At 46.1% G+C, this 25,920-nt stretch overlaps 1 pseudogene; it reads right to left on the reverse strand.

Annotated features, from left to right (window-relative positions):
* Positions 1-3,093: 3,093 nt before the first annotated feature.
* Positions 3,094-24,193, reverse strand: LOC103634456 (uncharacterized; annotated as a pseudogene).
* Positions 24,194-25,920: the final 1,727 nt, after the last annotated feature.

The following is a 25,920-nucleotide window of genomic DNA, read 5'->3' on the forward strand; positions in this document are numbered from 1 at the left end:
CATTTTACGTTGAGTTGATTTGGAAGAAATGTAGGGACTTTTTTTTGAAAAGATGACCGTTAAAACTGATGCTTTAAGTATAGTAGAGATAGGACGAGCTAGTACCAGGTATATCCCAGCGCGCGTTCGATCAGCATGGGTTCTCGCTCGTACATATTTTAGCGTAAAACGTGAACCAAAATAGCGTAAATGAGTACGAATTTTAGCTTAAATCGTAAATCTATTTCGTAATGGCGAATGGGGCCCGAAAATTACGGCGTGAAAATCGCGTGTGTCCAATCGTGCGCGAGATCTGACTCGGGCGGACTTCAGAGTAAAATGTGAACCAAAATAGCGTAAATGGATACGAATTTTAGCATAAATCGACAATCTAATTCATTACGGCGATTGATGCCCAAATTATAGCGTGAAAATCACATACATTTAGCTTAGCTTCCATGCTATGTTGCGTAGAAGTTTTAGAATTAAAACACATCGTAAAACTAGACCATTTGTTGCGTAACAACTCAAAAGAAGGCAACACGATTCAAATCTAAAAAATAAGAAATTATTGTAAAAGACAAAAAAAAGTGTGGTAAATTGGTGTAAAACGTATCACAGAGTGTTGTAAATTGGCATAAAACGCAATAAGAAGTGATGTGAGATAACTGTAGCGTACAACACAACAAAATGTCTTAAATTTATTTAAAATACAGAAATCACGATTATCATAGAGACACTTATTTAGTGCAAATTATGCTAAAAGGTAAGCCTAAGCATCTAATAGAGAATGATACATTATGTCTAAATTAACATAAAATGCTTCTTATGCTTCTTTGTAGTGCTTCTTTGTAGCCTATACATAGTTCCTCCATATGCTTTTATGATTACTAAAAGAAATAGGATAAGTGAGATGAAAATGAAAGAAGACAGTCCAAAACTTTAGTAACTTACTTCTTTATCCTCTAGCATTTCTTTAGAACAATTATTATACATTTCTAGTACAACAATCCAGCCATACAAAAATTTACGACGTAATTCTAGTACCACAAGCATTCATTATACATTTATTTAGAATAATTATATTACCTATCCGTTCATATGATGACCACTATGGGACTATGAAATCGATGCAACCAGAATTAGCAGTAACACTAAATTTGGGAACAGTCCACAGTGACACTGACCTTGCTCATTTGCTTTGGTCCATGGAATTTCACACTCTAACATCGGACATTGCTTGGACGGTTGGACCAATTGTGACCTGCACCCAAACCGATATGAGCACAACTGATTGGGATTCATTTAAAGCCTCAGGTGCTAGCAACAGGTGTCCTAAAGGTTCAAGTTTTGACATACCATATATGGATACTGTCATAAATTTATGACAGTTCAACCAAAAAAATTTATGTTATCAATTACAAAGCTAGACCATTAAAGAAAATCGTGAGGCTAAAATAATGTTAGTCGTTATTACATTGAATACAAGGACCAAAACTTCTTTGATAAAAGGTTCTAACCGCCTGTTAATTTATCTATTTTCTTCTGGGACATTTATCTCCTTGCTATATTTTCTTGGGCTATTGTGTGCACGTAAAGCATACTGAGCACATTCTTAGAATCTAGATGTTAAAAAGGCTATAAAATCTAAAGAATGTTTGTGGATATAAAACATATATAACAAACAGAAAAATTAATAAATATCCCTTCAAAATTAGTGTGCCAACAGTAGGCTGCAAATATGGAGATGCACCTTAAAGCTAAGAATGCAAAATCATAGGACTTTCACCAGCTGTACCTCAAACAGCAGTGGCTCTTTGGCATGAGACAGTAGACTTCATCTCAGTCTTAATTACAATTTGAACCCAAAAAGAACAGAAGAGTAACCGTGAAATAAGTTGTACTGTACAACCCATCAAAATTATGCAGAATTTACATTTTGCAAGTATTGTACTACTAGTTAGTTGCCCGTGCGTTGCAAAGGTACATGAACACCGCTGATAAAATCATTAGTAGTAATTAATTTTGGATCACTTCATGAGATGTGCTCTCACGACAGGAGGACAAGGAGGAAAGACCCATTCATTTTTTATTCATCAATTAGAACAAAGTAGAAGAAGCAACTAAACACCATAAATGTTCATATATCAAACCCATATATTGTCTAATAGCTACACCTGTGGTCAACAAGATGTTATTAATCAATTACGAGATTTCCTATGGATACGCGATGTGTCAATACTAATACGCCATGTTTTCCTCAAAAACAATGATATAGGGATATGCTATTTTGTAAACATTAGTAAAGATTTGTAAATAGTTTATATCGGCTAATTATTGATAATAGTTGACTTCGGATATTCTGCATCGTGCCCCTGACATAGTAGTCGACGACCTGCTGTAGAGGTAGGCCCTTGTACTCCATGACAGTGGCCATGTCCCTGACATAGTAGTCGACGACCTGCTGCAGAGGTAGGCCCTTGTACTCCATGACAGTGGCCATGTCCCACTTGAGCGTGCCCGACACGGCGCACGCGCCGCATGTGTATGTGCCGAACCTGATCAGCGGTGAATCCCCATTGCGCCCGAGCATCTTGCTCATCAACCGTCTGTGGACATGGCCGCCGCACACCCCAACGTCTCTGATGCGTACACACTGATGGACAACCCGTTCATCACCATGCCCGCCTTGTGTACGTTGTCGCTGTCCACCTTGTTCACGCTACACTTGTCCATTCGCGCTGCATTTGTCCATCCCCATCGGTGGGATGAGGTAGTCGAACTGCGCGAGCGCGAAAAGTAGGAAAAAAGAACAACCATGGTTGATGAGCAAGATGAGGAGTAAGAAAATGATGGACAACCTCTTTCCTCGGCCAAACACTCTATTGATGCATTTAAGGGGAACATGTTATATAAATAATAAATGTAGAAAAGGGAAGAAAAAAAGGAAAATCACAACTTGTTGTCGTATTCTTTTACTTTTATACCCTCCTTTTTCTTCCTAAATTCTGGGTTACGTTCACGCACATGGACAATTGGGCTTCCACCGACCACCGTATTGGGATTTTTTTTGTCCTAGAGAAGTTCCCTCTCTCTGTTCCCGACGCGAACAGCTCAGCTCTTCTTCCACTCCTCGGCGGCGCGGTCGGTGCCCGCGAGGTATGCCTTCTTCCTCCTCTCGGCGCGCGTGCAGGCGCACACGATTGCGAAGCAGGCCGCGTACACGGCGTACATGCGCCATTTGGCGCGGGGCGCGGCCCCTGCCGGGGCGCGGTGGAAGACGGCGGCGTAGTAGTGCACGCCGGCGGCGAGGTCGACCACCATCTACGCGAGCCCGAGGGCCTTGGCGGCGTCCCGTTGCCGTCGTCCTCGGGGGAGGCGGTGCCCGAGAAGACGGCGACGAGGTCCACCATCTAGAGCACGAGGTAGGCCATGAAGCTGAGTGACTGTGTGGCCTGCGTCCAGGCGTAGGCGGTGGGGGAGGCCGCGTGGATGAAGTGCAGCGGCTCCAGCCCCATGGCGGTCGCGGTGAGCTCGAGCGTCGCGAAGTAGATTGCGAGGTACGCCTGCGCCAGCAGCAGCGCGCGGTGGAGAAGCGGCAGGTACGGGCCCATGCGCCGCACCAGCGCGGTGAGCATGAAGAGCGACAGCAACAGCAGCACCGCCACTGATGCCGCGGAGGTGGCCACCGAGGATCGGGCGCACGCCATCAGCGATCCCGGCGTTCACCGCGGACAGGTACGCCTTGGAGTGTTGCGAGAGGCGCGCTAGGTCCAGCATCGGCGTCTCCTGCAGCTGACTAGGCAGGTCTCGGAAGTCAGAGATGAGGTCGTCAGTGCCTTCCTCTGCCTAGTTGGTCAACACCACGTCCTCCTCAACCCCCACCTCCGCCGCCGACTCCTCCTTGCTGACGACGGTCGCATTGGCTTTTGCCTTGGCGTCGGCAAGAACCGGCGCCTTCTTGCCTGATTTGGTTGGCTTGGCACCGGCATCCGCGGTCGAATTCGCCGCCGGCAGTTTCTTCGCCTTCCCAGCCGCGACGGCAGCCTCAGATTTGGCGCCGGTCTTGGAAACCTTGGTGGACTTTGCCAAATCGGCGCCCTTGCCCTTGGCACGGGGTGTGGGGGGCAGAACTGAAAGGGAATTAGGCTTACACCTAAGTCCTAAATAATTTTGGTGATTGAATTGCCCAACACAAATATTTGGACTAACTAGTTTGCCCAAGTGTATAGATTATACAGGTGTAAAAGGTTCACACTCAGCCAATAAAAAGACCAAGTTTTGGATTCAATAAAGGAGCAAAGGGGCAACCGAAGGCACCCCTGCAGTCCGGTGCGCCACCGGACAGTGAACAGTATCTGTCCGGTGCACCAGGGGACTCAGACTCCAACTCTTCACTCTCGGGAATTCTCGGAAGCCGGCGCACTATAATTCACCGGACTGTCCGGTGTGCACCGGACATGTCCGGTGCTCCAAGGAAGCGCGGTCTCCGGAACTCACCAGCCTCGGGTTCGCGTGGCAGCCGCTCCGCTAAAATTCACCGGACTGTCCGGTGTGCACCGGACTGTCCGGTGTACCAGCGGAGCAACGGTCATCTCCGCGCCAACGGCTCTCTGCCGCGCATTTAATGCGCCCTCTGCGCGCGCAGAAGTCAGAATCGCCCATGCTGGCACACCGGACATCAAACAGTACCTGTCCGGTGTGCACCGGACACCCAGGCGGGCCCACAAGTCAGAAGCTCCAACGGTCAGAATCCAACGGCAGTGATGACGTGGCAGGGGCACCGGACTGTCCGGTGTGCACCGGACTGTCCGGTGCGCCATCGGGCAGACGCCTCCAGCCAACGGTCAAGTTTGGTGGTTGGGGCTATAAATACCCCAACCACCCCACCATTCATTGCATCCAAGTTTTCCACTTCTCAACTACTACAAGAGCTCTAGCATTCAATTCTAGACACACTAAAGAGATCAAATCCTCTCCAATTCCACACAAAGCCCTAGTGACTAGTGAGAGTGATTTGCCGTGTTCATTTGAGCTCTTGCGCTTGGATTGCTTCTTTTCTTTCTCACTTGTTCTTGAGATCACAACTCCATTGTAATCAAGGCAAGAGGCACCAATTGTGTGGTGGCCCTTGCGGGGAAGTTTTGTTCCCGGCTTTGATTTGAGAAGAGAAGCTCACTCGGTCCGAGGGACCGTTTGAGAGAGGGAAGGGTTGAAAGAGACCCGGCCTTTGTGGCCTCCTCAACGGGGAGTAGGTTTGCAAGAACCGAACCTCGGTAAAACAAATCTCCGTGTCTCACTTGCTTATTCGCTTGGGATTTGTTTTGCGCCCTCTCTCGCGGACTCGTTTATATTTCTAACGCTAACCCGGCTTGTAGTTGTGTTTATATTTGTAAATTTCAGTTTCGCCCTATTCACCCCCCCTCTAGGCGACTATCAATTGGTATCAGAGCCCGGTGCTTCATTAGAGCCTAACCGCTCGAAGTGATGTCGGGAGATCACGCCAAGAAGGAGATGGAGACCGGCGAAAAGCCCACTACAAGCCACGGGAGCACTTCGTCGGAAGAGTCCCGCACCAAAAGGAGGGAGAAGAAGAAGAGCTCCTCCAACAAAGGGAAGGAGAAGAAATCTTCTTCTCACCACAAAGAGAAGAAGGAAAAATCTTCTTCCCACAAGCCGCATCGGAAAGGCGACAAGCACAAGAGGATGAGGAAGGTGGTCTACTACGAGACCGACACTTCATCAACTTCTACCTCCGACTCCGATGCGCCCTCCGTCACTTCTAAGCGCCAAGAGCGCAAGAAGTATAGTAAGATCCCCCTACGCTACCCTCGCATTTCCAAACATACACCTTTACTTTCCGTCCCATTAGGCAAACCACCAACTTTTGATGGTGAAGATTACGCTAGGTGGAGCGATTTAATGCGATTTCATCTAACCTCGCTCCACAAAAGCATATGGGATGTTGTTGAGTTTGGTGCGCAGGTACCATCCGTAGGGGATGAGGATTATGATGAGGATGAGGTGGCCCAAATCGAGCACTTCAACTCTCAAGCTACTACAATACTCCTCGCCTCTCTAAGTAGAGAGGAGTATAACAAAGTACAAGGGTTGAAGAGCGCCAAGGAGATTTGGGATTTACTCAAGACCGCGCATGAAGGTGATGAGCTCACCAAGATCACCAAGCGGGAAACGATTGAGGGGGAGCTCGGTCGGTTCCGGCTTCGCAAAGGGGAGGAGCCACAACACATGTACAATCGGCTCAAGACCTTGGTGAACCAAGCGCGCAACCTCGGGAGCGTAAAGTGGGATGACCACGAGGTGGTTAAGGTTATTCTAAGATCACTTATTTTCCTTAACCCTACTCAAGTTCAATTAATCCGTGGTAATCCTAGATATACCAAAATGACCCCCGAGGAAGTTATCGGGAATTTTGTGAGCTTTGAATGCATGATCGAAGGCTCGAGGAAGATCAACGAGCTTGATGATGTGAAAGAGAAATGTGCCCTTGGGCCATTTCTAAGTATTTTGGTGATTGAGTGCAAACACAAGGGCCTAAATGTGAATTTATGTACATGGATGAACAAGGTGAAAATCATGAAGTAAAGGTATGTTTCTAAGCCTTAGTACATTGGTTTTAAGTACTAATATATTTGTCTAAGTGTTAGAAACAGAAAGAAGAAGAATAGAGAAAAGGAGAAGGGACTTGGCTGTGTGCTGTCAAGACCCAGCTCGGTCTGGAGCACCGGACTGTCCGGTGTGCACCGGACAGTGTCCGGTGCGCCAGGCTGGCGCGACTCGAACTGGCCGCTCTCGGGAAATTGGCCGGCGGCGTACGGCTAAAATTCACCGGACTGTCCGGTGTGCACCGGACTGTCCGGTGAGCCAACGGTCGGCCAGGGCCAACGGTCGGCCGCGCAATCCGCGCGGGACACGTGGCCGAGCCAACGGTCGGAAGACGGCACCGGACTGTCCGGTGTGCACCGGACATGTCCGGTGCGCCAACAGCGCCAGATCTGCCAACGGTCTGCAACGGTCGTCTTCGCCGTTTAAGGAAACAAATCGGGCACCGGACAGTGTCCGGTGTGCACCGGACTGTCCGGTGCCCCCGACGACAGAAGGCAAGGATGGCCTTCCGGATTTGCTCTCAACGGCTCCTAGCTGCCTTGGGGCTATAAAAGGAGCCCCTAGGCGCATGGAGGAGATACACAAGCAACCTTTGAGCATTCTTGATCATCCACACTAAGTCTCTGCGCATTCGTTTGTGTTTCTAAGTGATTCGAGCTCTGTTCTAAGTGAGAACTCTGAGATAGTCTTGTGAGCTCGATTCTTGGCCGTGTGTGTGCGCTTTTGCTGTGGATTTGTGTGTGTTGCTTCCCTCCCTTACTCTGTGTTTCATTTGTGATCATATACTTGTAAGGGCAAGAGACTCCAATTTGTGGAGATTCCTTGCAAACGGGATAGTGAAAGGAAAACAAAACACCGTGGTATTCAAGTGGGTCTTTGGACCGCTTGAGAGGGGTTGATTGCAACCCTCGTCCGTTGGGACGCCACAACGTGGAGTAGGCAAGCGTTGGTCTTGGCCGAACCACGGGATAAAACCACTGTGTCACTCTGTGCTTGATTCTCTTGTGGTACTGTGTTTTGTTGAGACTTCACCTTAGCCACTTGGCAATAATCGTGCTAACACTTAACAAGTTTTTGTGGCTTAAGTTTGAAGTTTTTACAGGATCACCTATTCACCCCCCCCCCCCTCTAGGTGCTCTCAATTGGTATCAGAGCCGTTCTCTTCACAAAGGGACTAACCGCCCGAAGAGATGGATCCTAAGGGGAAGGGTATAGTGATCAACGACAAAGAGAAGGAATCCTTCGTCAACGAGCCGAAGGACGATAAGCCTACCGACTCCGGCTCGGGCCAAAGACGGAAGGAAGGGAAGAAGAAGAAGACCAGACGCATCAAGGAGATCGTCTACTACGACAGCGACGAGTCTACTTCTTCCCAAAAGGACGAGGACCACAACGACTACGAGAGAAGAAAACCGGTTAATTCGAACTTTTCTTTTGATTACTCTCGTATTCCGCAAAGTTCACATTCTCATTTGCTCTCCATTCCACTCGGCAAGCCCCCACACTTTGATGGAGAGGACTACGGATTTTGGAGCCACAAAATGCGTAGTCACCTATTCTCTCTCCATCCTAGTATATGGGAGATTGTAGAGAGTGGAATGCATTTTGATAGTTCGGATAGTCCCATGTTCATTAATGAACAAATTCATAAGAATGCACAAGCTACTACTGTTCTTCTAGCTTCCTTGTGCAGGAATGAATACCATAAGGTGAGCGGCTTGGATAACGCCAAGCAAATCTGGGACACCCTCAAAATTTCTCATGAGGGGAACGATGTCACCTTACTCACCAAGATGGAGTTGGTGGAGGGCGAGCTTGGACGGTTCGCAATGATAAGGGGCGAGGAGCCAACGCAAACATACAATCGGCTCAAGACCCTTATCAACAAGATAAGAAGCTACGGGAGCACGCGATGGACGGACCACGACGTCGTCCGCCTAATGCTAAGGTCATTTACCGTTCTTGATCCTCACTTGGTGAACAATATACGTGAAAATCCCAGGTACACCAAGATGTCGCCCGAAGAAGTTCTTGGGAAATTTGTTAGCGGGCGAATGATGATCAAGGAGGCGAGATATGTGGACGACGCCTTGAATGGTCCGATCAACGAGCCGCAACCTCTCGCTCTCAAGGCAACACGAAGCAAGGAGGCGCTACCTAGCAAGGTGGCACAAATTGAGGCGGCCGGACTCAACGATGAAGAGATGGCTCTCATCATCAAGAGATTCAAGACGGTGCTAAAGGGTCGCAATGGACAGCCGAGCAAGACTAAGACCAAGGGGAAGCGATCATGCTTCAAATGCGGTAAGCTTGGTCATTTTATTGCTAACTGTCCTGATAATGATAGTGACCAGGAAAAGGGGAACAAGAGGGAAAAGAAGAAGCATTACAAGAAGGCAAAGGGCGAGGCGCATCTAGGCAAGGAGTGGGACTCGGATTGCTCCTCGTCCGACTCCGACAATGAAGGACTCGCCGCCACCGCCTTCAACAAATCAACCCTCTTCCCCAACGAGCGTCTCACATGTCTTATGGCAAGGGAGAAGAAGGTGAGTACTCAAGACTCCACTTATGCTTCTTCTAGTGATAGTGAGTCTAGTGATGATGACATAGATTATTCATGCTTGTTCAAGGGCTTAGATAGATCTAAGATAGATAAAATCAATGAATTGATTGATGCATTGAATGAAAAGGATAGGCTTTTAGAAAAGCAGGAGGATTTATTGTATGATGAACATGATAAATTTGTAGAGGCACAAAAATCATATGGTTTAGAAGTAAAAAGAAATGAAATGCTTTCTTATGAACTATCTACTTGTCATGAAACCATTTCTACTTTACAAGGTGTTAACAATGATTTAAATGCTAAGTTAGAAGTAGCAAATAAATCTAATTCTTGTGTAGAACATGTTAAGATTTGCACTAGGTGTAAGGATTTCGATGTTGATGCCTGTAGTGAACATCTAGTTTTAATTTCCAAATTAAATAAGGAAGTGGCTAGTCTTAATGCCCAACTTAAGACTAGCAAGAATGAAGTTGATAAAATAAAATTTGCAAGGGATGCCTATACGGTTGGTAGACACCCCTCAATTAAGGATGGTCTCGGCTTCAAGAGAGAGGCTAAGAACTTAACAAGCCATAAGGCTCCCATCTTCGTCAAGGAGAAAGGGAAGGCCCCTATGGCTAGTAATGCTAAAAAGAACCATGCTTTTATGTATTATGATAGGAGAAATGCTAGAAATGCTTATAATGATTTTGATTCACATGTTTATGATTCTCATGCCATGTTTGCCTCTAGTTCTTCTTATAAGCATGATAGGGATATGCCTAGGAGAAATATTGCTCATGTGCCTAGAAAGAATGTTATTCATGCTCCTAGGAAAGTAGTGAATGAACCTTCTATAATTTATTGTGCTTTAAACACTTCCTTTGCTATTTGTAGAAAGGATAGGAAAATAGTTGCTAGGAAGTTAGGGGCAAAATGCAAGGGAGACAGGACTTGCATTTGGGTCCCTAAGGACATTTGTGCTAACCTTGCAGGACCCAACATGAGTTGGGTACCTAAGACCCAAGCCTAAATTTGCCTTGCAGGTTTATGCATCCGGGGGTTCAAGCTGGATTATTGACAGCGGATGCACAAACCATATGACGGGGGAGAAGAAGATGTTCACCTCCTACGTCAAAAATAAGGATTCCCAAGATTCAATTATATTCGGTGATGGGAATCAAGGCAAGGTAAAAGGGCTAGGTAAAATTGCAATTTCAAATGAGCATTCTATATCAAATGTATTCTTAGTGGAGAGTCTTGGATATAATTTGCTATCTGTCAGTCAATTATGTCAAATGGGATATAATTGTTTATTTACAAATGTAGATGTGTCTGTCTTTAGAAGAAGTGATGGTTCACTAGCTTTTAAGGGTGTATTAGACGGCAAACTTTATTTAGTTGATTTTGCAAAAGAAGAGGCCGGTCTAGATGCATGCTTAATAGCTAAGACTAGCATGGGCTGGCTGTGGCATCGCCGCTTGGCACATGTGGGGATGAAGAACCTTCAAAAGCTTCTAAAGGGAGAACACGTGATAGGTTTGACTAACGTGCATTTCGAAAAAGATAGACCTTGTGCAGCTTGTCAAGTAGGTAAACAAGTGGGAGGAGCGCATCACGGCAAGAACGTGATGACCACTTCAAGACCCCTGGAGCTGCTGCATATGGACCTTTTCGGACCCGTCGCCTATCTAAGCATAGGAGGGAGTAAGTATGGTTTAGTTATTGTTGATGACTTTTCCCGCTTCACTTGGGTGTTCTTTTTGCAGGAAAAATCCGAAACCCAAGGGACTCTCAAATGCTTCCTCAGGAGAGCTCAAAATGAGTTTGAGCTCAAAGTGAAGAAGATAAGGAGCGACAACGGGTCCGAGTTCAAGAACCTTCAAGTGGAGGAGTTCCTTGAAGAAGAAGGGATCAAGCACGAGTTCTCCGCTCCCTACACACCACAGCAAAATGGTGTGGTAGAGAGAAAGAACAGGACGCTCATCGACATGGCGAGGACGATGCTAGGAGAGTTCAAGACCCCCGAGTGCTTTTGGACGGAAGCCGTGAACACGGCGTGCCACGCCATCAACAGGGTCTACCTTCATCGCCTCCTCAAGAAGACGTCGTATGAGCTACTAACCGGTAACAAACCCAATGTATCGTACTTTCGTGTATTTGGGAGTAAATGCTACATTCTAGTAAAGAAGGGTAGAAATTCTAAGTTTGCTCCCAAAGCTGTAGAAGGGTTTTTATTAGGTTATGACTCAAATACAAAGGCGTATAGAGTCTTCAACAAATCATCGGGTTTGGTTGAAGTCTCTAGCGACGTTGTATTTGATGAGACTAATGGCTCTCCAAGAGAGCAAGTTGTTGATTGTGATGATGTAGATGAAGAAGATGTTCCGACGGCCGCTATACGGACCATGGCGATTGGAGAAGTACGGCCACAGGAACAAGATGAACGAGATCAACCTTCTTCCTCAACTATGGTGCAATCCCCAACCAAAGATGACAAACAGGTACCTCAAGTGGAGGCGCTTGATCAAGGGGGAGCACAAGGTGATCAAGTGATAGAGGAAGAAGCGCAACCGGCACCTCCAACTCAAGTTCGAGCGATGATTCAAAGGGATCATCCCGTCGACCAAATTCTGGGTGACATTAGCAAGGGAGTAACTACTCGATCTCGATTAGTCAATTTTTGTGAACATTACTCCTTTGTCTCTTCTATTGAGCCTTTCAGGGTAGAAGAGGCCTTGCTAGATCCGGACTGGGTGTTGGCCATGCAAGAGGAGTTAAACAACTTCAAGCGCAATGAAGTTTGGACACTGGTGCCTCGTCCAAAGCAAAATGTTGTGGGAACCAAGTGGGTGTTCCGCAACAAACAGGACGAGCACGGGGTGGTGACGAGGAACAAGGCTCGACTTGTGGCAAAAGGTTATGCCCAAGTCGCAGGTTTGGATTTTGAGGATACTTTTGCTCCTGTGGCTAGGCTAGAGTCAATTCGAATCTTGCTAGCATATGCCGCTCACCATTCTTTCAGGTTGTTCCAAATGGATGTGAAGAGCGCTTTCCTCAATGGGCCAATCAAGGAGGAGGTGTATGTGGAGCAACCCCCTGGCTTCGAGGATGAACGGTACCCCGACCATGTGTGTAAGCTCTCTAAGGCGCTCTATGGACTTAAGCAAGCCCCAAGAGCATGGTATGAATGCCTTAGAGATTTCTTAATTGCTAATGCTTTCAAGGTTGGGAAAGCCGATCCAACTCTTTTTACTAAGACTTGTAATGGTGATTTGTTTGTGTGCCAAATTTATGTCGATGACATAATATTTGGTTCTACTAACCAAAAGTCTTGTGAAGAGTTTAGCAGGGTGATGACGCAGAAATTCGAGATGTCGATGATGGGCGAGTTGAACTACTTCCTTGGGTTCCAAGTGAAGCAACTCAAGGACGGCACCTTCATCTCCCAAACGAAGTACACGCAAGATCTGCTAAAGCGGTTTGGGATGAAGGACGCCAAGCCCGCAAAGACTCCGATGGGGACCGACGGACACACCGACCTCAACAAAGGAGGTAAGTCCGTTGATCAAAAAGCATACCGGTCAATGATAGGTTCTTTGCTTTACTTATGTGCTAGTAGACCGGATATTATGCTTAGCGTATGCATGTGTGCTAGATTTCAATCCGATCCTAAGGAGTGTCACTTAGTGGCGGTGAAGCGAATTCTTAGATATTTGGTTGCTACGCCTTGCTTCGGGCTCTGGTATCCAAAGGGGTCTACCTTTGACTTAGTTGGATACTCAGACTCCGACTATGCTGGATGTAAGGTCGATAGGAAGAGTACATCGGGGACGTGCCAATTCTTAGGAAGGTCCCTGGTGTCATGGAACTCTAAGAAACAAACTTCCGTTGCCCTATCCACCGCTGAGGCCGAGTATGTTGCCGCAGGACAGTGTTGCGCGCAACTACTTTAGATGAGGCAAACCCTCAGGGACTTTGGCTACAATCTGAGCAAAGTCCCACTCCTATGTGACAATGAGAGTGCTATCCGCATGGCGGAGAATCCTGTTGAACACAGCCGCACAAAGCACATAGACATCCGGCATCACTTTTTGAGAGACCACCAGCAAAAGGGAGATATCGAAGTGTTTCATGTTAGCACCGAGAACCAGCTAGCCGATATCTTCACTAAGCCTCTAGATGAGAAGACCTTTTGCAGGTTGCGTAGTGAGCTAAATGTCATAGATTCGCGGAACCTGGATTGAATTGTAGCATACATGTACTTATGCTTTTGATCATGTTCCTTTTTGCATTTTGTTGCTTATTGTGGTGCTCAAGTTGTACAAACACTCCCTGGACCTCACAAGTCCGTTGCAAAGTGATGCACATGTTTAGGGGGAGATGTGTTACAACTTGACCCTTTGAGACTAACCATGTGCTTGAGTTTGATAATTTAGTCTCGAAGGAGGATTGAAAGGGAAAAGGTGGACTTGGACCATGAAAGACTTCCACTGCACTCCGATGAGAGGGTAACTAATTCCAAGTTCATCTCATGAAATCTTATTGCCATTTGCTCTTAATTGAAGACTTTAGTGAGGCAATGGGGTTAACGGGCCAAGATTGATCCCGTTTTGGTGCTTGATGCCAAAGGGGGAGAAAATAAAGACCAAAGTGATAAATGGATCAGCTACCACTTGAGAGATTTTGAAAATAGTAGAATAGAGTTTTTGTTTTGTCAAAAGCTTTTATTGTCTCTTATTGTCTCTAGAGTTTTTGTTTTGTCAAAAGCTTTTATTGTCTCTTATTGTCTCTATTTTCAAAAGTTGGCTTCTTGTGGGGAGAAGTGTTGATTATGAGAAAAAGGGGGAGTTTTTGAAATCTTTGATCAATCTCTTTTGGAATGACTCTCTTTATACTTCAACATGTGTGTTTGACTTAGAGATAGAGATTTGAGTTTGATTTGCAAAAACAAACCAAGTGGTGGCAAAGGATGATCCATATATGCCAAAATTGAATAAAACCAATTTGAGTTTTTGTTTAAAGTGATTTTGCACTTGTTCTAGTTGCTTTATATTGTGTTGGCATAAATCACCAAAAAGGGGGAGATTGAAAGGGAAATGTGCCCTTGGGCCATTTCTAAGTATTTTGGTGATTGAGTGCAAACACAAGGGCCTAAATGTGAATTTATGTACATGGATGAACAAGGTGAAAATCATGAAGTAAAGGTATGTTTCTAAGCCTTAGTACATTGGTTTTAAGTACTAATATATTTGTCTAAGTGTTAGAAACAGAAAGAAGAAGAATAGAGAAAAGGAGAAGGGACTTGGCTGTGTGCTGTCAAGACCCAGCTCGGTCTGGAGCACCGGACTGTCCGGTGTGCACCGGACAGTGTCCGGTGCGCCAGGCTGGCGCGACTCGAACTGGCCGCTCTCGGGAAATTGGCCGGCGGCGTACGGCTAAAATTCACCGGACTGTCCGGTGTGCACCGGACTGTCCGGTGAGCCAACGGTCGGCCAGGGCCAACGGTCGGCCGCGCAATCCGCGCGGGACACGTGGCCGAGCCAACGGTCGGAAGACGGCACCGGACTGTCCGGTGTGCACCGGACATGTCCGGTGCGCCAACAGCGCCAGATCTGCCAACGGTCTGCAACGGTCGTCTTCGCCGTTTAAGGAAACAAATCGGGCACCGGACAGTGTCCGGTGTGCACCGGACTATCCGGTGCCCCCGACGACAGAAGGCAAGGATGGCCTTCCGGATTTGCTCTCAACGGCTCCTAGCTGCCTTGGGGCTATAAAAGGAGCCCCTAGGCGCATGGAGGAGATACACAAGCAACCTTTGAGCATTCTTGATCATCCACACTAAGTCTCTGCGCATTCGTTTGTGTTTCTAAGTGATTCGAGCTCTGTTCTAAGTGAGAACTCTGAGATAGTCTTGTGAGCTCGATTCTTGGCCGTGTGTGTGCGCTTTTGCTGTGGATTTGTGTGTGTTGCTTCCCTCCCTTACTCTGTGTTTCATTTGTGATCATATACTTGTAAGGGCAAGAGACTCCAATTTGTGGAGATTCCTTGCAAACGGGATAGTGAAAGGAAAACAAAACACCGTGGTATTCAAGTGGGTCTTTGGACCGCTTGAGAGGGGTTGATTGCAACCCTCGTCCGTTGGGATGCCACAACGTGGAGTAGGCAAGCGTTGGTCTTGGCCGAACCACGGGATAAAACCACTGTGTCACTCTGTGCTTGATTCTCTTGTGGTACTGTGTTTTGTTGAGACTTCACCTTAGCCACTTGGCAATAATCGTGCTAACACTTAACAAGTTTTTGTGGCTTAAGTTTGAAGTTTTTACAGGATCACCTATTCACCCCCCCCCTCTAGGTGCTCTCATGATGCCACCACATCCGAAGCTCAACCCGTTGCATTCAAAGCAACGGAGGAGAAGAAGGAGGAGTCTACACCAAGTCGACAACCAATCGACGCCTCCAAGCTTGACAATGAGGAGATGGCGCTCGTCATCAAGAGCTTCCGCCAAATCCTCAAACAAAGGAGGGGGAAAGACTACAAGTCCCGCTCCAAGAAGGTTTGCTACAAATGTGGTAAGCCCGGTCATTTTATTGCTAAATGTCCTATATCTAGTGACAGTGACCGAGGCGACGACAAGAAGGGGAGAAGAAAGGAGAAGAAGAGGTACTACAAAAAGAAGGGCGGCGATGCCCATGTTTGTCGGGAATGGGATTCCGACGAGAGCTCAAGCGACTCCTCCGACGACGAGGACGCCGCCAACATCGCCGTCACCAAGGGACTCCTCTTCCCAAACATCGGCCACAAGTGCCTCATGGCAAAGGACGGCAAAAAGAAGGTTAAATCTAAATCCTCCACTAAATATGAATCCTCTAGTGATGACAATGCTAGTGATGAGGAAGATAATTTGTGTTCCCTCTTTGCCAACCTTAACGTAGCTCAAAAGGAAAAATTGAATGAATTGGTTAGCGCTATTCATGAAAAGGATGACCTTTTGGATTCCCAAGAGGATTGTCTAATTAAAGAAAACAAAAAACATGTTAAGGTTAAGAAGGCTTATGCTCTTGAAATTGAGAAATGTGAAAAATTATCTAGTGAGCTAAGCACTTGTCGTGAGATGATTGACAACCTTAGAAATGAAAATGCTATTTTAAGTGCTAAGGTTGATTCTCATGTTTGTAATGTTTCAATTCCCAATCCTAGAGATAATAATGATGATTTGCTTGCTAGGATTGAAGAATTAAACATTTCTCTTGCTAGCCTTAGATTAGAGAATGAAAATTTGATTGCTAAGGCTAAAGATTTTGATGTTTGCAAAATTACAATTGCCGATCTTAGAGATAAGAATGATATACTTCATGCTAAGATTGTTGAACTTAATTCTTGCAAACCATCTACATCTACCATTGAGCATGTCACTATTTGTACTAGATGTAGAAATGTTGATATTGATGCTATTCATGATCATATGGTTTTAATTAAACAACAAAATGATCATATAGCAAAACTAGATGCTAAAATTGCCGAGCATAACTTAGAAAATGAAAAATTTAAATTTGCTAGAAGTATGCTCTATAATGGGAGACGCCCTGGCATCAAGGATGGCATTGGCTTCCAAAGGGGAGACAATGTCAAACTTAATGCCCCTCCAAGGAACTTATCTAACTTTGTTAAGGGCAAGGCTCCCATGCCTCAGGATAACGAGGGTTACATTTTGTACCCTGCCGGCTATCCTGAGAGCAAAATTAGAAAGATTCATTCTAGGAAGTCTCACTCTGGCCCTAATCATGCTTATATGTATAAGGGTGAGACATCTAGTTCTAGGCAACCAACCCATGCCAAGTTGCCTAGAAAGAAAACTCCTAGTGCATCAAATGATCATGCTATTTCATTTAAAACTTTTGATGCTTCTTATGTTTTGACTAACAAATCCGGCAAGGTCGTTGCCAAGTTTGTTGGGGGCAAACACAAGGGCTCCAAGACTTGTGTTTGGGTACCCAAAGTTCTTGTTTCTAATGCCAAAGGACCCAAAACAGTTTGGGTACCTAAAGTCAAGAACTAAATTTGTTTTGTAGGTTTATGCATCCGGGGGCTCAAGTTGGATACTCGACAGCGGGTGCACAAACCACATGACCGGGGAGAAAAGGATGTTCTCCTCATATGAGAAAAACCAAGATCCCCAACGAGCTATCACATTCGGGGATGGAAATCAAGGTTTGGTCAAAGGATTGGGTAAAATTGCTATATCTCCTGACCATTCTATTTCCAATGTTTTTCTTGTAGATTCTTTAGATTACAACTTGCTTTCTGTTTCACAATTATGTCAAATGGGCTACAACTGTCTTTTTACTGATGTAGGTGTCACTGTCTTTAGAAGAAGTGATGATTCAATAGCATTTAAGGGTATGTTAGAGGGTCAGCTATACTTAGTAGATTTTGATAGAGCTGAGCTCGACACATGCTTAATTGCTAAGACTAACATGGGTTGGCTCTGGCACCGCCGACTAGCCCATGTTGGGATGAAGAATCTTCATAAGCTTCTAAAGGGAGAGCACATTTTAGGATTAACAAATGTTCATTTTGAGAAAGACAGGATTTGTAGCGCATGCCAGGCGGGGAAGCAAGTTGGAGTCCATCATCCACACAAGAACATCATGACGACCGACAGGCCGCTTGAGCTACTCCACATGGATCTATTCGGCCCGATTGCTTACATAAGCATCGGCGGGAGTAAGTATTGTCTTGTAATAGTGGATGATTATTCTCGCTTCACTTGGGTATTCTTTTTGCAGGAAAAATCTCAAACCCAAGAGACCTTAAAGGGATTCTTGAGACGGGCTCAAAATGAGTTCGGCTTGAGGATCAAGAAAATTAGAAGCGACAACGGGACGGAGTTCAAGAACTCTCAAATTGAAGGCTTCCTTGAGGAGGAGGGCATCAAGCATGAGTTCTCTTCTCCCTACACACCTCAACAAAATGGTGTAGTGGAGAGGAAGAATCAAACTCTTTTGGACATGGCAAGAACCATGCTTGATGAGTACAAGACACCGGACCGGTTTTGGGCCGAAGCGGTCAACACCGCCTGCTACGCCATCAATCGGTTATATCTTCACCGAATCCTCAAGAAGACATCCTATGAACTCCTAACCGGTAAAAAGCCCAACATTTCATATTTTAGAGTTTTTGGTAGCAAATGCTTTATTCTTGTTAAAAGAGGTAGAAAATCTAAATTTGCTCCTAAAACTGTAGAAGGCTTTTTACTTGGTTATGACTCAAACACAAGGGCATATAGGGTCTTTAACAAGTCCACTGGACTAGTTGAAGTCTCATGTGACGTTGTGTTTGATGAAACTAACGGCTCTCAAGTAGAGCAAGTTGATCTTGATGAGATAGGTAATGAAGAGGCTCCATGCATCGCGCTAAGGAACATGTCCATTGGGGATGTGTGTCCTAAGGAATCCAAAGAGCCTCCAAATGCACAAGATCAACCATCCTCCTCCATGCAAGCATCTCCACCAACTCAAAATGAGGATGAGGCTCAAGATGATGAAAGGCAAAATCAAGAAAATGAGCCACCTCAAGATGATGGCAATGATCAAGGGGGAGATGCAAATGATCAAGAAAAGGAGGATGAGGAAGAACCAAGACCGCCACACCCAAGAGTCCACCAAGCAATACAACGAGATCACCCCGTCGACACCATTCTCGGCGACATTCATAAGGGGGTAACCACTCGATCTCGTGTTGCACATTTTTGTGAACATTACTCTTTTGTTTCCTCTATTGAGCCACACAGGGTAGAGGAAGCACTTCAAGATTCGGATTGGGTGATGGCAATGCAAGAGGAGCTCAACAATTTCACAAGGAACGAGGTATGGCATTTAGTTCCACGTCCTAACCAAAATGTTGTAGGAACCAAATGGGTCTTCCGCAACAAGCAAGACGAGCATGGTGTGGTGACAAGGAACAAAGCTCGACTTGTGGCCAAAGGATACTCCTAAGTCGAAGGTTTGGATTTCGGTGAAACCTATGCACCCGTAGCTAGGCTTGAGTCAATTCGCATATTATTAGCCTATGCTACTTACCATGGCTTTAAGCTTTATCAAATGGACGTGAAAAGTGCCTTCCTAAATGGACCGATCAAGGAAGAGGTCTATGTTGAGCAACCTCCCGGCTTTGAAGACAGTGAGTACCCTAACCATGTTTATAGGCTCTCTAAGGCGCTTTATGGGCTCAAGCAAGCCCCAAGAGCATGGTATGAATGCCTAAGAGATTTCCTTATTGCTAATGACTTCAAAGTCGGCAAGGCCGATCCTACACTCTTTACTAAAACTCTTAAAAATGACTTGTTTGTATGCCAAATTTATGTTGATGATATTATATTTGGGTCTACTAACGAGTCTACATGTGAAGAGTTTAGTAGGATCATGACACAGAAATTCGAGATGTCAATGATGGGGGAGTTGAAGTATTTTCTAGGATTCCAAGTCAAGCAACTCAAAGAGGGCACCTTCATCAGCCAAACGAAGTACACTCAAGACATTCTAACCAAGTTTGGGATGAAGGATGCCAAACCCATCAAGACACCCATGGGAACTAATGGGCATCTCGACCTCGACACGGGAGGTAAGTCCGTGGATCAAAAGGTATACCGGTCGATGATTGGTTCATTGCTTTATTTATGTGCATCTCGACCGGACATTATGCTTTCCGTTTGCATGTGTGCAAGATTCCAATCCGACCCTAAGGAATCACACCTTACGGCCGTAAAACGAATCTTGAGATATTTGGCTTATACACCTAAGTTTGGGCTTTGGTACCCTCGGGGATCCACATTTGATTTGATTGGTTATTCGGATGCCGATTGGGCGGGGTGCAAAATTAATAGGAAGAGCACATCGGGGACTTGCCAGTTCTTGGGAAGATCCTTGGTGTCTTGGGCTTCAAAGAAGCAAAATTCGGTCGCTCTTTCCACCGCCGAAGCCGAGTACATTGCCGCAGGACATTGTTGCGCGCAATTGCTTTGGATGAGGCAAACCCTGCGGGACTACGGTTACAAATTAACCAAAGTCCCTTTGTTATGTGATAATGAGAGTGCAATCAAAATGGCCGACAATCCCGTCGAGCATAGCCGCACTAAGCACATAGCCATTCGGTATCATTTTCTTAGGGATCACCAACAAAAGGGAGATATCGAGATTTCTTACATCAACACTAAAGATCAATTAGCCGATATCTTTACCAAGCCTCTTGATGAACAATCTTTTACCAGACTTAGGCATGAGCTCAATATTCTTGATTCTAGAAATTTCTTTTGCTAGCTTGCACACATAGCTCATTTGAATACCTTTGATCATATCTCTTTTATATACTATGACTAATGTGTTTTCAAGTCTAAATTCAAACCAAGTCACAGGTATATTGAAAGGGAATTGGAGTCTTCGGCGAAGACAAAGGCTTCCACTCCGTAACTCATCCTTCGCCATCACTCCAAGCATCTCTCTATTCTTTGGGGGAGAAATGAGGATTTCGTCTTTGGTATAATCTTAACTCATTTACTTATGACCAAAGGGGAAGAAATTACTTAGAGGGCTCTAATGATTCCGTTTTTGGCGATTCATGCCAAAAAGGGGGAGAAATGAGCCCAAAGCAAAAGGACCGCACCACCACCACCAAATTCAAAAACTTAGTGTGTTCAAAAAGGGGGAGAAAGTAGTATTTCAAAAATGGTATATCAAAACCCTCTTGAACACTAAGAGGTGGATCTCTTTTAGGGGGAGTTTTGTTAAGTCAAAAGAAAAGCATTTGAAACAGGGGGAGAAAATTTCAAATCTTGAAAATGCTTTACAAACTCTTATTCATTTACCTTTGACTATTTGCAAAAGATCTTTGAAATGGATTTACAAAAAGAATTTGCAAAAACAAAACTCGTGGTGCGAACGTGGTCCAAAATGTTATATAAGAAAGAAACATTCCATGCATATCTTGTAAGTAGTTATATTGGCTAAATTCCAAGCAACCTTTACACTTACATTATGCAAACTAGTTCAATTATGCACTTCTATATTTGCTTTGGTTTGTGTTGGCATCAATCACCAAAAAGGGGGAGATTGAAAGGGAATTAGGCTTACACCTAAGTCCTAAATAATTTTGGTGATTGAATTGCCCAACACAAATATTTGGACTAACTAGTTTGCCCAAGTGTATAGATTATACAGGTGTAAAAGGTTCACACTCAGCCAATAAAAAGACCAAGTTTTGGATTCAATAAAGGAGCAAAGGGGCAACCGAAGGCACCCCTGGTCTGGCGCACCGGACTGTCCGGTGTGCCACCGGACAGTGAACAGTATCTGTCCGGTGCACCAGGGGACTCAGACTCCAACTCTTCACTCTCGGGAATTCTCGGAAGCCGGCGCGCTATAATTCACCGGACTGTCCGGTGTGCACCGGACATGTCCGGTGCTCCAAGGAAGCGCGGTCTCCGGAACTCACCAGCCTCGGGTTCGCGTGGCAGCCGCTCCGCTAAAATTCACCGGACTGTCCGGTGTGCACCGGACTGTCCGGTGTACCAGCGGAGCAACGGTCATCTCCGCGCCAACGGCTCTCTGCCGCGCATTTAATGCGCCCTCTGCGCGCGCAGAAGTCAGAATCGCCCATGCTGGCACACCGGACATCAAACAGTACCTGTCCGGTGTGCACCGGACACCCAGGCGGGCCCACAAGTCAGAAGCTCCAACGGTCAGAATCCAACGGCAGTGATGACGTGGCAGGGGCACCGGACTGTCCGGTGCGCCATCGGGCAGACGCCTCCAGCCAACGGTCAAGTTTGGTGGTTGGGGCTATAAATACCCCAACCACCCCACCATTCATTGCATCCAAGTTTTCCACTTCTCAACTACTACAAGAGCTCTAGCATTCAATTCTAGACACACTAAAGAGATCAAATCCTCTCCAATTCCACACAAAGCCCTAGTGACTAGTGAGAGTGATTTGCCGTGTTCATTTGAGCTCTTGCGCTTGGATTGCTTCTTTTCTTTCTCACTTGTTCTTGAGATCACAACTCCATTGTAATCAAGGCAAGAGGCACCAATTGTGTGGTGGCCCTTGCGGGGAAGTTTTGTTCCCGGTTTTGATTTGAGAAGAGAAGCTCACTCGGTCCGAGGGACCGTTTGAGAGAGGGAAGGGTTGAAAGAGACCCGGCCTTTGTGGCCTCCTCAACGGGGAGTAGGTTTGAGAGAACCGAACCTCGGTAAAACAAATCCACGTGTCTCACTTCATTATTCACTTGCGATTTGTTTTCACCCTCTCTCGCGGACTCGTTTTTATTTCTAACGCTAACCCGGCTTGTAGTTGTGTTTATATTTGTAAATTTCAGTTTCGCCCTATTCACCCCCCTCTAGGCAACTATCATAGAGCACGTGCCACATCTGTCGATAGAAGTTCCGTCGTACATCGTTCGTCATCAGGCACGCACCACCATACACGCTTGCTTAAACAAAAAGGCAAATGTGTGTTTACGAAGAGAATTAAAGGCAGACCGACACAAAAGCTACCCCGACGATGACGAGTAGTCATTGTTGTCGGTCATCCTCTATGTCACCTCCGGCGCCGAGATGACGTCATAATCCTTGATATAGTAGTCGTCGAACGCGCGCGACATGGTGAGTACCGATGACTCTTGGTTGGGCTGTCAAATGAAGTGCACCCCGGGCTCATCAGCGAGGTAGTACACCTGGTCATTGCACCACCGGATGTGCTACTCATCTACATACATCTTGTTCGAGAACACTCACACAACAGCAGCAATGGCCGTCATCCCAGCGCATAAGAATTCATGGCTTACCAGGCTAAGAAGATTAATTAGTAACTCTAACTGCAAATTTTGCCACATAAAGATAATCTAGTGTTAAGTACAAGACTGCCACACACGATAACTTGGGGGTCCACCCATGAGAGAGAAGTTTTTTTTCAAAAAAAAAGAAAACTTGTGACAGAAAGAAGTGTTGTTTATGCAGTCCCTTTTTTATAATGATAAGAATACATGTACCAATTAAAGTGATCGTGCGATGATAATGTACCATTCTCCCCTTGCACACAATTGTCCTCAGATCCTGCATGGGCATCTTTAGGCGACCCTGATTCCATAATACGTGAGCGTACATGCCTTATTTGATCTCAAGCAGCGTTGCCAGGCACTGCTCAGTTTTAACAGCACTGGACCTGTGTTTGTTCTTTTATGTTCCTGGCATATTGCATCTTGTTGGTTTTCATCACGAGTGAAGCAAGTTGGATTGAGTGTCATGCTCTCCTGCAAATTAGAGAATGGATAAGTATGCGTAAAAAGTAGAGAATCAGAAACGACTGTGTCCACATCTACTAATGCCCATTCGCACCACCAACTGTAACGCCAACATGATTACCCATAACCTCCAATGCCATCAACCAACTGACAGTTATTTGAAATTACTAAAAATCAGATACAGTCAGATGCATATACGACAGTAAATAATGCAGAAAAAAATAGAATGTCAAAGACAAAATCTGGTTCAGCAGCATATTATGGAAGGAGCATGTAGTCTCCAAATTTAAAACAAAGCGAGCGAGAATCCATGAACCGAAAGGATAGAGAAGCAGGAATCCGACCAGAAACCTGTTCTTTGTCCCCTGCTCTCCTTGGGTGGGTCTACTGTTGTTTCTTTGATTCTACAGAAGTGACTCTAACCTCTGTGAACGAGGTGAGTTGGCTGAAAGGTTTTGGGGAGGGAGGGAGGCACCGCCTCGGACTTGGCCACTCGAGGAGGGATCCGAAGAAGCTGAAGAGGACCACTGTAGCACCTGCCTAACGCGTAGCTACCTACCACGCCTGCCTGCCACGCCAACCACGGCTCACGCTCACCTAACCGGCTCTGGGCCTCTAGCGATCTTGCCCCGATGCCTGATGCTCTTGGCCTGATTCTGCCACTGCCTGCAAGAGATCGCCACAAAGCCATCAGATCCACTGCGAGCTCAACATGAGCTGCTCACCCGTGCAACAAAGAAATGGCCATTGCGGGTGAGCAAGGCGGGTCGAGGTAGGAGGAGATGATGTTGAAATATTAGACATTTTTTAGATCAAATTCCGAATATAAATCATAACCGTCAAATCACAAGATGCATACTGATTAGACATACTGGTAGACGACGCGGGTTGGAAGCAGCAGGGTCGACGACGTCGAAGCAGCGGGGCTGATGAAGTCGAAGCAGCAGGGCCGATGAAGTCGAATCAGCAGGGTCGACGACAAAATCGCGAGTAGTCGCGTGAGAACGCTTCCTAAAAACCTTATTCGCCCTCTCCCGGTGCAGGATCTCAAAAACAAAGGGTTCCGGAGACCTGCTCTCCCGAACGCAGATGCACGTCGGCGGTCGGGATGAAGAAGCTACGATGGCAGCGCAGTTGTGAGCAGAGGCGAAAACCTAACTTGTGTTGGGATGGGTTTGACGCTGGCTGCCAGGCGCCTTATATAGGGCCGAGTCCGTGAACCGATAACTATCCGCAATCCGATCTGCACGCGAAAGACTCGGGTTCCGTTCAGATCCTTATAGCGATCGGTTAGGATTCTAAACTTAACAGCCAAGCAACCAAAAAATAAAACGGCAAAAGGAAGTCGCGCCCCCGCAAGGCGAGGAGCCGGATTTCGGCGGACCATTCACGCGCATGTCGTGCGCCCGCGCCCTTCGCCCCGCCGAACGAGCGCGCGCGTGTGGTTCTCCACACTCTCTCCTCTCATCCATGACTTGGTGAGTCAGTGTAGCCTCAATATTTAAACTAGTTCCACTCCACTTGGACTAGCAATATGGTACTAATTGTTGCACCATTCCCTAGCCATACCCATACATGGGCTTTTGAGATTTTTCTAGGATTTAATTGGATTTCTTAATTGGGCCTAGCCCATAAATCCAATAATCCCCCCCCACCAAATCTCAAATGCCCATCTGCGGTTTTGCCACTGTTCACTAATGTTTAATATACTAGTGTTTCAGCAGAGACTGTTAAGTTGAACTTCCGCCTAGAACTCCAAGCTACACCAACCCACAACTTGGACAATGGATTATGCCTTGAATTGCAAGTTTTGTGTGAATGGGTTTCACTTAAAGCCATAACCAGTACCTAGCTACCAGTAGTCCCCTTCTCGAGTGGAGCATATACGTCGTACTCCAAGGTCTCTTCATGAGTTTACTAGAGATCACCCAGATCTCATAGACTGTGACGTTAGATAGTCTAACTCATATAGGTGTGTTCTTTCAAGAATGTTATGCAGGACAACATCTTCACTAATAAAAGCCAACAAAACACATTAAGGCACAAAGCCAACCCGCCTTACAACATTTGAGAGTATTGCATCTTTACTTAGAGAGGGTCAAAGGTTACTCTCCTCAGTTCACCAATGGCTTGTTCTTCCTAGGACCTAATTCACGGGATCTCCGATCACATAGACTGGGTTTCCACCATGGAAACTTATACGGATCTCATACCCATCTCTCTCGATGCGATTTCTATCACATTACGTGGTAGTTCCTTTGTAAAAGTGTCGGCGTTTCGAGACCGGGGGGTCACTAAGCCGACGAGTGAGTGTGCCGCGTGCCCCAGCCCAGATGGGTCGAGCGCGTGGGCGAGCGCGAAGGGGGGAAGGCGAGGTGGCCGGAGACGGGCGTGAGAGAGGTGGAAATCCCGCGGCCTTCGTGTTCGTCCCGCGCCCAGGTCGGGTGCGCTTGCAGTAGGGGGTTACAAGCGTCC

This window comes from Zea mays, chromosome 7, assembly GCF_902167145.1.
Source record: "Zea mays cultivar B73 chromosome 7, Zm-B73-REFERENCE-NAM-5.0, whole genome shotgun sequence".
Taxonomy (NCBI): Eukaryota; Viridiplantae; Streptophyta; class Magnoliopsida; order Poales; family Poaceae; genus Zea; species Zea mays.